The sequence below is a fragment of the Dermacentor andersoni genome, chromosome 6 (genome assembly GCF_023375885.2).
Source record: "Dermacentor andersoni chromosome 6, qqDerAnde1_hic_scaffold, whole genome shotgun sequence".
Taxonomy (NCBI): domain Eukaryota; kingdom Metazoa; phylum Arthropoda; class Arachnida; order Ixodida; family Ixodidae; genus Dermacentor; species Dermacentor andersoni.
Window position 1 is genome coordinate 55,790,577 of NC_092819.1, and position 14,850 is coordinate 55,805,426.

The following is a 14,850-nucleotide window of genomic DNA, read 5'->3' on the forward strand; positions in this document are numbered from 1 at the left end:
CATGCATCCACCGAGCATGCGCGGTGAGTTAGATTTCAGTTGGCTCCTTCTATCAAGAGAATTGCGAACCAAACACAAGCGTCTGCATGGCTTCTGCGTTGCGACTCGCGAGCACATTCTGATGTCCACCGCTGCTATAAAGTTTGAACAGTAAAAGAACTGCCACGTCTTGAATCCCCTTAGACGACGGCGAATCAGAAAGTGTTTGTCCCCATCTTCTCTAAGCAAAATTACGGCTGTAAATGCAAAGACAACATATCCATTCCCAGCGGTGGACCTCTCTCGGACCGGCGCGGCTTCATCTGCCGGTAGCTCCACGGTACGGCGCTGCTGTCAGTTGTTGAAAATGGCGGTTGTGCTTCACACGACCACGGCGTACGAGCAACGAAGTGTGATTCGTTTTCCACGAAGCATGCGAGGAACGCCCATCGAAATCCACTGGAAAATGCAGCCCACGTATGGGGAAAGGTGTCTCGCTTTGAGAAGTGTGAGGTGGTGGTGTTGTGAGTTCGCAAAAAAGCCGTGAAGACTTGCATGACAATGAGCGTTCGGGGAGACCGCGTGCGTCGCTGGCTGACGACTGCGACGGGACAAATTTAGTGCGGCGATGGGACAAATGTCTGAACCGGTGTGGGGACTATGTAGAAAAATAGTGTAAGGTACGTAGAATAGCACGTTATATTCGTAATTACCTGCATGTACCTTAGTTTTGCTAATAAAAAAAAAAGGGCTAATACTTTCTGATTCGCCCTCGTTATGAGAAAAGCGGTCGCATGAACGCTTACCGGTGCCGCCCAATGCTCTCGCAACCATTTCGTTTCACTTCCTGCAGCCGCTTTAAGGAGAGACAGGAGATCAACTCGTACAAGAATGCACACGTTCATAGATCTGCGCATACAGATGGACTAAACGAGATGGTTTCCCGTGTGCCGCGATTTCAACGGCGCGAATTAGCCCAGCCACGCTAGGAATGATTACGTGCACAGCAGACTCAAACACATGCAAAAATATGCAACGTTGTGCAAGCGCTCCGCAGCGGAGCGCGCGTCAGCTAATCGAAAGAATCAAATCCCCCGTGCTCCTCTAGCTGTATTCCTCCGCCCGCTACCGTCGTCTGCTATCGAGAACGGCAAGCAGACGGCTATGCGAAACGACCGCGGAACGAGAGCGCCAGCTGTCTATAATTGAACAGACGCGTGGACGGTGAATGCTGGGGGATTGTTGGAATTTAGCACTATTTTCTTGCGCGCGACAGCGAATGCCTCAGATCGCCTCAGTATATATATATATATATATATATATATATATATATATATATATATATATATATATATATATATATATATATATATACACATATATATATATATATATATATAAAGTAAGAGAGAGGTTGGCCGAACGTTCTCGCTCCAATGATTGCCCCATAGAACCAGACGCGAAACGGAAATACGACACGTTACCACATAGCTACTGAGACAGTGTATTCGAGTCTACAGAGATACGCGCTCGGGGACAACTTTTGAGTGCAGCAGGGGACGATAAAAGCCGTTGGCAACGCAAATGGCACTCAAGTTTTATGGCCTATACCTTTCTTCGCCATCAGCGCAAGGATCGTGACCAGAACTCTCAATGTGTCCTCGTGGACAGCAGCTGCCACGTGGATAAAAAGAAAGAAAGAGTTCCTTTCGCGAAATGACACGCATTTACTCTGGGAATGGACGCCCTGCGCTGTTCAGAGGGCGCCACGACGTTTTCATTTTTCACCCCAGCGTCGCTGACAGCGGCCGCTATATACAGAGGTTATGAAAATGACGCACCATTCCAAACGATAGGGGTCACGTTTTCGTCGCTCGTCGGAGTGTTATGCCCTGCGCTTTGACGAGATCAAGCTCACGATTGTTCGCGCTTCTCACATCGATTACAAGCATGTGCAGTCACATGAGCAGCAAGTTAAATTCTAGTGACTGTTGGAAGCGGAATTTCGATTTAGGGCCTGAATATTGTGAAAAGGACTTTCAGAAATTCGTTAGTTCGGAAACGATGGACGCACGAAGTTTATAAATTAATAGCTCTGCATCAAAAACATATATCGCGGTTCTGTATAAACGGATGATCCATCAGATCATTCAAAGCGGACAAATTCGATACGTCAATTTCGCTATGTCAATCTTACGTGAATGTGTTACGTTGTGTGCAAGGGTTCTGCAGAAGCTGTATTCCCGTATTACTCAATTTTTTTCAGATTCATGTGTAACATCAATTTTGTCCGCTTTAGATGTACTATCAGATGCAATTCACAGAATTGTGATATCATTTTTGCTTGCTAAGTTAAACTGTTGCAAACCTGATAGTCTCATTTTGTGAAAATGTTCGATCTTTGCCAGTTGTTAATAAAGAATTGACGATCTAAATCGAAAATTGGAAACCGACAGTCACTAGATTTTAAGTTTTTCTTTTAAATGAAACAAACCTCGTCAAATTTGGTGCACTGGTTGCCGAGAAAAACGAATTCTCCTTTTACATGTGTTTAAGTAGGAGCACCCGAGCTAAAGCCCCGAATTCGGCACCTCTCTGCGGAAAGCTACATCAGACAGCCATACACGGGTCACTGAGTGCTGGCCGTCAATTTCAAAGCGCGAAATCTCGGGTGGCTCTGTGATGCTTGAAGCAATTTGTGAATGCTTTAAAAACAACAGGTTTCATTTATTTATGTTTTAGCTCGGGTAATTTAGCGCATGGCACACGTGACAAATATAAGCTCGTCAAGAACGCGCGCCCAAGAACGCATCAAGAACGGCGCACTTATAGTGCGCCGCGTGTCTATAAACTGAGTGTAAGGCCAGGTGTGAGCTGTAGACAGATTTACACCTTGTTCAGATTTGAGGCTGTAACTTATTTTACAGTGTATGCCTCCGTCGTCTATACAACTCCGACAAACCATGGAGCATCCGGCAAATGAAAAGCTAAAATAAGCTAACGGGCAAGCTAAAACTGCCTGACGCTTTCGCGGCTGCTATGTTTGAGGATGACTCGCGCGGGAATAAAGGTGCGACTGAATCCGACCCGTTGATGTCTGATGTTGCCTCCAGGAGCGCTGTGCATCCGCCGTGAGCGCCGCACCTTAGGCAAAGTTACCCCCTTTGGGGTGTATCTCTGCCACACAACGATAATCGTCATCTGCTTTGCTTGCGTTTCCTTTCTTGAAAACGCCGCGCCCGCTACTTTCCTGTTGGGAATGCTATGCCATGCTGATAACGCGCATGCCGTTCGTTACTGGAAAGTACTGGGATCGCCGCGTTAATGAAAGGAAATGCGGACAAGACAGATGACGATTATCGTTGTGTGGCAAAAGGGCGTAATTTTGCTTAAGAGTGTAGGGAGTCCGTCGTGACCTCACGCGCGAGCCAGGTACAAGCAGTCGATAAAGACTCTTGTCTTATCTGCAGACTCATGGTCTTACCCTTTCTTTTTTTTTGAGATTTGATATCTGTATGATGCCTACTAGCTGCGTAAGGAGAAAAATTACAGATGGTCACTCAGAACAGACCGAGTCTGAAGTGGCACTCAAGAAAGAGATAGCGGGTCCGACGAAGACCGTGCGGACAACATCGGCAAGACGATACGCTAAGACTCCAGTGAATACGATGAAGGCCCGATGGGCACACACGCCGCGAACACGGAATCAAATCATGAGTGGACACATTTAGAGTTTCTTTTTAATGCGAAAGCATCAAATGGCCTATTGAGCGAAAAAAAAAAGCCGCGGCGTCGTCGTCCGTAGCAGCGAAACGGCAACCTAAATTCCCATTGGCTGCGACCCCACGTGACGAGGGCGCCTCGACGGAGTAGAGGGCAAATCGGGACACCTGCTGCGCCGAAGCAGCGCGCCAGCTGTTGCGTAAGGGGAGAGGGCATCGCCGCGACGCCACGTCATCAGCGCGCCTCGGCGGAGCAGATATGGCGACGCGACGCAGAACGTCTTCGATATGCGGCGAAGTGTGGCTCAGAGCACAAGCATCCGTTGGCTACAGAAAACGCGAAGCGGAGCGGCGTCGAGTAGCGCCGACGAGCCCCGACGAACCTATAGTGAACATTTAGCACAGAAACGCGAAGTGCACGCGTCGATCCGATGAAGCGAGACTAGCTGCGGATCTGCAAAACTCGACAACATACCCCGCAGCGAAAGTCGAAAGCATCACTCGCAGCGCAAAACTCGAAGGATTGCCTAGTGGCGTTCAACCGGACAATAATGTTTTCGCATTCACAACTCACAAGAAGTAATTTTTTTTTTTTTTGGCGACTACTGCCAGGGAAACGCGATAATCGTTATGTCGACGATAGAGAGCTTTCGCTTGTCCGTGGAATACCGGGTTACTGAAGCCGTCGACGGCTGTAACGGCGCTGGCAGCGCCATCCTGCGACGCGTTGTACAACCAGAACACGTTTTCCTTACATGGGTGTTCTCAAAGAAGGAAAAACATATCTGACTTCATGTTAACGTCTGTGTCGCTGCCGATTCTTAAACCAGAATCTACGTAGAAAATGACTGGCCACTACAAACATGGCTCTGCGTACTATAAGCTAAACTAAAAGTCAGAAGGTGGCGCCAACGAACAAGTCGCTGAAACAATTTATGATAACTCAAAGGGTAGCTGATTACTTTTCGAAGCGAGATCGGGATGCCTTAGGACACGGGCTTACAAAGCGAGATATAAGAAGGAAGAAGGAGCATGTGCTTACTGCGGTAAAGCTAGGGAAACGATGGAGCATGTTTTATTAGAATGTGAAGACGTATGCCCAGCAGTCGATTTAGGCACCACTGGCCTCCTTGAAGCCCTTGGGTTCAGCGAGAGCAGTGGAAAAGTAAACATGTCCGCAATAGAGATTAGTGAGAGGCGATTGGAAGATTGGTGGAAGAAAGGTAGGGAAACGACAAAAAACGGTGACATACAGAAGCAAAGTTCCCAATAAGGGATCAGAAAATTTGGTTGTGGGAGTTCATCGTATTTTTTGTTCTTTTTTTTTTATCTCGGTAGGACATTAGACAGTATAATAGCAAGAGCTTGGTGGCGCAAGCCACCGCCCTGTTTTAAAGGGGACGCTCATAACATCAGTCCATCCATCCTCACGAAAACGTCTGCGTAACCCGGCATTCCGGGCAGGGTTTTCTGCTCCCTTAAATAGACACTAATTAAGCTCAGTTCTTGAAGTAAGCTTCTGCGAAGGCGAAGCGGCCCTTGAAAGTGGCTTTTTAAGTGAGCCACGACAGGGAGGCAAAAAGGAAAAGTGGTAAAGCACCGCCGTGAAGTTTTGGAACCAGCTAGTCGTAACGTTGAGGATTTCGACATTTGCCGACTCTAGTATGGTTAACTGTTTACCGGTAAAAAGAAGAACTACGTTGCATTCTGCAGGAACCAAAGAATCGACCTAGCAAGTGTTTCCGAGAGTTAATTATTTCTGCACCAAATAAGCCTAAATACTATAAAGTACTCTGACGTTCGTGAAGTCCCATGCTCACGTATACCGGATCTAATGCTCTGGCGCGAAAAAAAAATATTATGAAGGAAGTTAGGTCTTCATTTTTTCCCCCAGTAATAATCAACCCACGGTGGTACTGATGGTACCGAATCAACACAATTCCCCGCCTGCAGACCGTCTACTGTCTAAGCATGCGACACCTACGATATACTGCACGCTTTTAGGGAGAGAGTATGGGCGACACAGGAAGGGCTGGGTGAACCGCCGCGTCGAATGGCAGGTGCAGACGCCCAATTAAACAGCAAACGGCCCGTTTGGGTGCTTCCACTTTTCTTTTTTCTTTCTTTTTTGCCAGGAAGGTAGCGGGAGAAGCGTGCGGATGTGCCGACGACATTTCGAGCAGTCGACTCACGCGAGGCCCTGAATAGTCAAGAGTGGCACAGATTCGGCGCATGCGCTGTTCACTCTCTCTGCAGATTGCGATCTCCCAGCGCCGCGGATTAACGGATACCAGGAGGGCGGCCGGTGCCAAGGCAACGCGCGCGCGTGACACGGTGAAGAAGTCGACCCTGGCGCTTTCTCCGGATGAGGCAGGAGCGGCGGCCGAGGCCTAATGTCAGTTTCTTTTATGCCTCGCATGCGTCGCTCTCATATTTTATTCAGGCTCGAGATAGCGATCAGCACGCGCACGGGATTAGAAGAAGAGAGTCGCGTCTCTCTCTCGCTCTCTATCTGTTTATTTTTCGCCTTCAGTGGCACGATGCACGCAAGCAACGTGCGCTTCGAAACGCTATCTAGAGCTTTCTTGTCCGCGGTTGCGCAATTGTTAAACGGCGCATAAGAGTAAGTGCGAGGGAGTAGGTACTTCATCGTCAATCGCGAGCAGACTTCCAAGATAATTAGCTGGTACTCGAACCAAACCATAGCGATTACATACCGCAGTGCGAAGACTCAAAGATTCAAGCGTGTCCTATACGTTTGTGTATTGATGCGTGTCGCACACAAAGAGAGCAGCAGCGTATCCGCGCGTGCTTGCTTGTGTGTGGGACTACGCGTGAGTCGAGTACAGTATGCGAGAGTGAGTGAGTGAGTGAGTGAGTGAGTGAGTGAGTGAGTGAGTGAGTGAGTGAGTGAGTGAGTGAGTGAGTGAGTGAGTGAGTGAGCGAGCGAGTGAGCGAGCGAGCGAGCGAGCGAGCGAATGAGCGAGCGTTTGTGGAAAAGAAATGCAAAAGGTTTCCGTTTGCACAGCAAATGCGGTTGCATACCTTCAAGCACGTGCGGAACCTGTGCATACCAATGTGTGTATATACTCGTATGTTTGTGTATACCAATGCGCAGGCCTACTGTTGCCATGGTAACGTTTCTGGGGTAAGCGAATATGTACATGTAGGTATACTTCCAACATAGGCAGTACTATACTAACCTCACAAGGGAATATGTCTGGGTATGTTGGTAATTCAGCGTTATGCAGAAGACATAGCGCAGAAGAACAAAGGGCAGGTCGAGACAGTACATGCGCTGGCTTTCAACTAAGGTTTTATTGCGGATCAAGAGCATTATATATATATATATACATTTAAATCTGCAAATGGAAAGAGCCGAGGGAGAGGAAGAAGGTAAAGTGCCACGTGCCGTCTACGCCAAGAAGTCAAGCTCTTTCTTTGATAAAGCCACAGAAGGCATACTGACGCATATATCTCCAGCTGCCCGTGCTATCTCGGTAGCTTTTAGAATTTCCCGAGTCAGGCTAACCACGTGTAAAATGAAAAACACAGGAAGAGCTGGCTTCCCCCCTCTAAGACTCTCATGGTGGAGAAGCCAGCTTTTCAGGTGCATGCTACAATCGTGCAGACACCATCGAAACTTTTTCGAGGCCCGCATATCCATGCTGTCGCATATATACACGCAAAGTGCCTCGAGCGGCAAGTCGCGTAGCAATTTTGCGTGTATTCGCGGGTTTATTTCACGCTCGGAAAAATACTATCTAGCACGTATTCAGCAACAAAAAGCTGTATCGGGAGTTTTTCATGTTGCGTTACAATTTTCTTATTGACACTTTTCATCTAGCTATAATATTTCAGAAGTTGAGAAGTAAGACTAATTATCCAATTACGGCAAACAACATTACCTTGGATGTGTTCAGCTACGTGGCATTTGCATATATTTAAATCTTGGCGCATGAAAGTTGGGACACCTACATAAATGTGAAGTAAACACATTCTTTTTTTTTGTTTACATACACCTCAAGTTCACTAAAATCATCTACAAACAGAAAGCCGCCCAACACAATCGTATTACAACATTCAACAGAACGTAATGGCATCCATAACAATTTAAAACAGCCACGTCGCTGGACAGTCGCTAGCAGCACAAGTATCCAGCGCGGTAATTGCTACGCGAGCCTCCGTTTACCTTCTTTCATTATCGTCTAGCGCACGGCACTCGCTAACCGATAAAGGCTGCTCATCGGACAAATAAGCGTAACGCGTGGCCGCTGCAATGTTTTTTTGCCTGTTCGTTCAAGAGATAATTTCGCCCGCTTCAAATTTCAGTTCTGGATTAACCACCGCAAAGAACTCCAAAAGCAATGCATATGCTCCCCCCCCCCCCCCCCCCCGCCCTTGTCTACCCTCTCTCTATTCCTTCGTTTTTGTGTTTCCTTCTTCAATATATCCCTATCCCTCCCTCCCTTCCTCCCTCTCCCTCTCTCCCCCCTCTCTCTCTCTGTCTCTCGCAGTCATCATGCAAAATGGGGCGGCCCGCGTACGCAGTACGTTCACGTCCCGGCAAAGGACAAAGAACTTTCCTTTCGGACCTGCGACCCAGCGAGGGCGCGCGTCTCCCTGCTTTACGAACGACACCAGCCGTCGGCGGCTCAGCGACGGGCCAGCGGCGGTAAGATTATACGCAATCCGGCGAACAATGACCGGCGTAATCAAGTCGTAAGACAGCAACCGAGACAGTTCACGGCCGCTGCAGAACGAAAGGAGGCCTTCCTCGGGAGTATAATACACACGTACTACGACCCCCCTCCTACCGTCAAGAGGAATCACGCGTATATAACGCAGCCGTGCCGTGCGCCCGCTCGGACAGGGTGAGCCGGGCCACACGCATGTAGCAACAAAGTTGCGAGCTCCGGGGCGCCATTTTCCCAGGTGGCGTATGCTAAAACCGAGCAACCGAGCGTGCGAATAGAAAGAAGGGAGCGCGCGAGAGAGACGCCAACGTGAGCTCGGCGCAATGCTTACACTGTAGAGGGAGGGCGGCGAGCGAGCAGTGAAAGCCTCCTCTCCCCCTCGAAGAAGTAAGATACATTTCGAGCGAAAGAAACAAAACGCCAAACCGTTTCCGCTTTCCAGCCGACTAAAAAGAAACGCCGGCGCCGGTCGTCTCGGCTGTTGACGGCGACGCGAGCGCCCAGAGAGAGAGAGAGAGAGAGAGAGAGAAGGGACGTGCAAGTTTTACTCGAACAGCTTTGGCTGCGGCCAAAGCACGCGCGGGCAGTCTGTTTTGCAGTGTCGAAGGCTTTCCGGCCGCCAGCCCCGGTTGTGTGCCGAAACTAACCAGCACGCGATAACACGTTTAACGCGCTCCATCCTATATAACATGGCGCAAGTATATAAAGGGTCACGTCTCTTAAGGATATTCCAGCCCCCCCCCCCCCCCCCCACCTTTTATTTTTATGTAACCCTTGTCACACAGCACGCCGAGTTCCGCCGATGCATTCCCGTGTGACGGTGACGGCACAGTCTTCTTTTTTTTTTTTTTTCCTTCCCGTTCCGCGTTTGAAAGCCTTTTAAAAACATTTGCCCCTTAAGAGGAGCTTGCTGCGTTTATACCAGACCATGGATGTCAACCACAGCGCCAGCGCCACAGACTCGTCAGAAATGCAAGTAATCGGAATCGCAGCGCTGACGTAAATACACCCCATACGCGGCGATCTGCATATCTACATTAGTATAATACGCACAGACGCACAAGCGATCCGATCTGGAGTAGCACGTATGGGCATGCCACCAGACACCTCTCCAGGGTCCATTATATATATATATATATATATATATATATATATATATATATATATATATATATATATATATATATATTCTCTATTATTATTATTATTTTTCTCTATTAGAACTGTGAGTGCAGAGATACCTGAAGTGACGTGTCTGGCAACAGCAATGCTGGTGGCGCCATCCTGTGACCATGTATCATCATCATCAACAGCCTATGTTTATGTCCACTGCAGGACGAAGGCATTTCCTAGCGATCTCCCACTGCTCCTGTCTTGCGCTACCCGATTCCAACTTGCGCCTGCAAATTTGCTAATTTCATCATCCCACCGAGTTTTTCTGCCTTCCTCGACTGCGCGTCCCTTCCCTTGGCACCCATTCTGTAACTCTAATGGCCCACCGGTTATCTGCCCTACGTATTACCATGGCCTGCCCAGCTTCTCTCTCTCTCTCTCTCTCTCTTTAATGTCCCCGTTTGCTCTCTGATACACATCGCTCTTCTCCTGTCTTTTAACGTTACGCCTAACATTTTCCGTTCCATCTCTCTAGAGCTCCATCTCTCTAGAGCTTCTTATTAACCTTCAAGTTTCTGCCCCATGTATCAGCATCGGTAGAATGCAATGATTGTACACTTTTCTTTTCAACGACAGTGGTGCACTCCCAGTCAGGATGTGGTAATGCCTGCCGAATGCACTCTGACCCATTTTTATTCTTCTGTAATTTTTTTTTCTCATGATCAGCCTCCCCTGCGAGTAAATGATCTAGATAAACGTACTCCTGCACAGAGTCTAGAGGCTGAGTGGCGATCATGAATTATTGATCCCTTACCAGGCGATTGAACATTAACTTTGTCTTCTGCATATTAATCTTCCACCCTACTCATAAACTTTCTCGGTTAAGGTCCTCAATCATTTGTCGCAATTTATCCCTAGTGTTGCTGAACAGGACAATGTCAACTGTAAACCGAAGGTTGCTGAGATATTCGCCGTTGATCCTCGCTCCTAAGCCTCCCCAGTCTAATAGCTTGAATACTTCTAAGCAAGCAGTGAATAGCATTGGACAGATTGTGTCTCCTTGCCTGACCTCTTCCTTGATAGGTAATTTTCTAGTTTTCTTTTGGGGAACCAAGGTAGCTGTAGAATTGTTGCAGATATTTCCTAAGATATTCACGCATCCCTCCTGTACTCCTTGATTACGCAATATGCCTCTATGACTGCTGGTATAGCTACAGAATTAAATTCTTTTTCATAATCTACGAAAGCAACATAGAGAGATTGATCGCACTCCGCAGATTTCTCAATTACCTGACTGATGACACGGACGTGATCCATTGTAGACTGTCTCCTCCTGAAGCTGCAGCCCGTTCTCTTGGTTGAGTGAGGTCAGGTGTTCTATTGCAAGTTAGCTCGGTGAATGTTTTGAACGATACTGAAAGCAAGCTAACGGGCGCACACTTCTGACGATGTATACGATCAACTATAACGGAGTAGAAACATTCTTTTGTTACGCTGCTCTTTTGTTCCAAAATGAGAAGATACAGGGAATAACTTTGTGATGATTGCGTCGCTGCTGACATGTTAACAATAGCGTGCAGATATGTTGAACGTAAGATTTGTCGCCGCAACAAACGCCCAAATAAATGTTCTGCGGGCGCAGTGGTTAACACACACTTCAAAAGATGCGCGGCCGCCAGAGCTGATGCCCATGCTTACAGGCTCGCCGATGCTCCGGTAGCACGTCCTTAGCTACGTTAAATATCAATAACATATCTGACCTCAAAAGTTCCGTCAGATAAGATATGGGCTCGGATTTCCAGTTCAGACGCCAAGTAAATCATTTCTGTTCGGGTCCTTGTTCAAATATATATCCCGAGTCATCCGTACATCACGGTTCGTATCAATCATCACGTACTCGAGCGGCTGCATTCATCCGTCTTTTTTTTTTTTTTTTTTTTTCGTAAGTGTTGATTGCCATTGGCTGACCGGCTGTATTCTCTACTCATATGTCCCACATCAAGCTGGCATCTGCTATTCAGGAACTGTCCCAACGTAAGGACCGTTCTTGTGAGAACATCTGTTCACTCCGCACGTTAAGCTCAACCCAGTTAGTTTAGATCAGGTTAGGTTATGCAATTTATGATTGTTTGTAAGCAATAAACTTTTTTATTCGTGAGTCAGCGTTTGTGTTCGTCTCTCTTTGTCCGTCTTTTATTTGTTCGAACTGTAAGTAATAATGCAGATGTACCGAGTCACCCAGCTATAGCTACCGCACTACAGCTTACGAAAAAGCAGAGTTCTTTAAGAATAAGAAATAACTCCGGTAAAACATGCCGGCTGCGCTGTGACTTGCGACTTCATGAGAAAGCAGCACAAAATTTTGAAAAAAGAAGGAGAGACATAATTTCATTTAGTGATAGGTGTCTCATTCCGACATCTTTACTCGCAAACGCTGCCATCTAGGAAGGTCGGCTTCTCACTTAATTTTTTCAGACCAGTAAGCAACAATATTTGCTCTCTCAAGTATAAGCTCCGCGGTCTGCCGTTCTTTCGTGACGCGGCTACCATTTAAGGGTCGAAACTCGTACATTACGCCAGACACGTTCGCTTACACGTCCCACGTCGTTCATCATTCATTATGCGGGAAACGCGGGCGAGGGACCCCATTGTTTGGAAAAGCAAAAAAAGAAAGAACTTATCCAGGCACTAGAAACGCGGCAGCGTACGCAGCGAGACGAACGACGACGAAACAATGCCCCGGAGCCAACACACAATACACAGAACGAGCTGCACAGAGTACCAAGGCTCGGCGCAGCGAAGACAGAAAGAATATACGAAGTTCATTTAAAAAAAGAAAGAGAAAAAGCGGGAAGCAGCTACCCCCTGCAGCTCACAGCTCAAGCAGGCAAAACATAAAAAAAAGGACGAAAGAAAATCCTTGTGGCGCTCCAAGTTGCGAGGAAGAGAGATAGGTCGTATAACAACTCGGCGCGAAAAGATATAAAGACGAGAGAAAACAAAGAACGTAAGCAAGAAAGAAAGGAACAGGGCTCGAAAGAAAGAAAGGACCGCCTCGCTATCTCTCGCGCAATTAGCGTTATCGCTCGCCAGCTGCGTCCTGCCTTCGTCAGAAAGCAGGCGTATGTATAGGATATACCACACAACACGCTCTCTGCAGACCGAGCAAAGACAGCGAGACGCCAGCAAAATGCATGGCCGACTCACTGTTCTGCCGCCTCTTTCTTTCTTTCTTTCTTTCTTTCTTTCTTATAGTTGCGAAGCTGGTAGACGACGCTTTTCGTAACAAAAGCCGCGAAGAAACGAACGCGGCACGGACGGCAGGCAGATTTCTCTGCTGAACTACAACGCAGTCCGAAGCTCGATATTGCGAATTTTTCGGTTTAACGAACTAATCCCGGCTCGTCTATAAACACTGACAGGAGCACTCGAAGAATGCACATCCCTGCTAAGTCAAAGGCGGGAAATACCGCAGGTTCGTCGGCTGAAACTGCGATGAAATTCCGCGCTCGATTTCACGAATTTTCCAGTTATAGCCACCAAATACTGACTCGCACAAATGGTGTCATGAGGACTAGCGAGGACGACACGCCCTGAGAAGCCAACGCAGGAAAGATGCCAAGCAGATATGTATGGTGAAACTTCGAAGCAGTTATGAGTTGGATTTTACGAATGTCGCGCTTTAGCGAACCAATTATAACTGTTAAACGTGCAGTGGCCACGATTTATTTTTCTTTTTTTTTTTCTTAATGCGGCGTCCCCTCGAGGATGACGCTCACAGCTCATAACAGCAGTCGTGCGGAATCAAGTGCGGAAAGGGTGGCAAGCCGGTATAATTCTGGTTAAACTGCGCACGGTTATAAGTTCGATTTCACAAATTTTCCTGCCTAACGAACAAATCAAGGCACACCGATGCAGTCACAAAAATTTTGATTCCTAATTGTTTGATGACGTTACAATTCCCAGCAGCGGCCATGGAAAAGCAAACGTGGAAAGGGCGATGCTTGTCTAGTACACCGTACGCACTATGGAACCCGGCATTAGGAATTTTCTTGTTTAACAAATGAATCATGGCACGGACGCAAAGTCACCACACATCTTTCTTTTACTATTATTATTTAAAGTTTATTAGCATCTACCATCAGTACCACGCAACCGAGTCCAACTTTGAACGCATGACCATCAGTGGCCGCGATGCCAGGTACAACTACCAACGTTTAAAGGGCGTGTGTGATATCACTGAATGACTAAATAACTTCCTGACGTACGCTAATTATTTGTTGATTATTAACATACACGTTGCGAGATCGATATTGACGCCGGATCAGCAGTCGAGGAATGTTCGCTTAGCACGAAATCCTGACAGTTGCACCGGTTCCCCAGATATTCCTCACGCCTCATCGCTTCATCTTTTGCGCCTTCTTGTAACCACCTGTCAATCTCTCGAGTGCTAGCTGTACCGCTCCTCCGCGAGTCACCTGACCAATGCAGTCGTCGTCGATGTCCCCAGGCTCCTCCGCGCAGCGGCAACGTGATGTTCCATCTGTCATGCTTACCTTGAGCAACAAAAACCCGTTCGTAAAACTGTTTCCACAAGAAGCAACAGGCAACTAAAAAGAAAGGAGATGGGGGGGGGGGGGGGGCGAAAAGCAGTACAGCTCGGTCGACAATCGAACGGCTCACGCGCGAGCTGCGCTCTGCAATCATCACGAAGTGTCGCAAGCCCGTGAAAGCGCTGTCGCTTGCTTCGGCCGATCACGTTTCCGGCCGCACCATTAATTTCTGCGCAAAATGGACGCGTCTCCGGGAAACGCGCTTCTCCGAAATGCTTCCGAGAAACGACAAATCGTGCATGCAGGCCATTGCTTGCAACACCTTATCTCAGTTTCTTTTCTTTTTTTTTCCCGTGCGTAAAGCCTGTAGCGCGCCGTTGGTGATAGCGAACGCAATTTCTCTTCGTGAACGTGCAACTCCTAACTCGATGCTTGTTCTCCGTTCACGCGAGGATTTACTGCGCACGCCACAACTTTCCTTACGAAGGAGGCAAAGAAAAGCACTCCGGTACAATCAATTAACAAAAAAAAAAGTGATACAGGATTCGACAAATAATAAAGGCAAATCGGGCGCGCCCACAAACACTTCTCGGAACAATCAGGATCGTCTCGGCGCTGTGCCGTTAACAAGGTCGAGCTCAGGTGACGACAACCTTGTGTGCGCGCCACGCAGTGTCAAGTGCCTTGGGGCACTGAACCATCGCACCCACAAATTACAGTAGCTACAGGGCCCAACCGTTGTAGCTCGAAGCTATCGGACTCGATAGTTGCGTGCAGTATACTGCG

General features: G+C 47.7%; 1 protein-coding gene across 4 annotated transcripts in view; it reads right to left on the reverse strand.

Annotated features, from left to right (window-relative positions):
* LOC126522830 (solute carrier organic anion transporter family member 74D-like) overlaps nucleotides 1-14,850 on the reverse strand; it is a 181,316-nt gene that overhangs the window by 29,932 nt on the left and 136,534 nt on the right. The gene's annotated exons all lie outside the window — the stretch shown is intronic.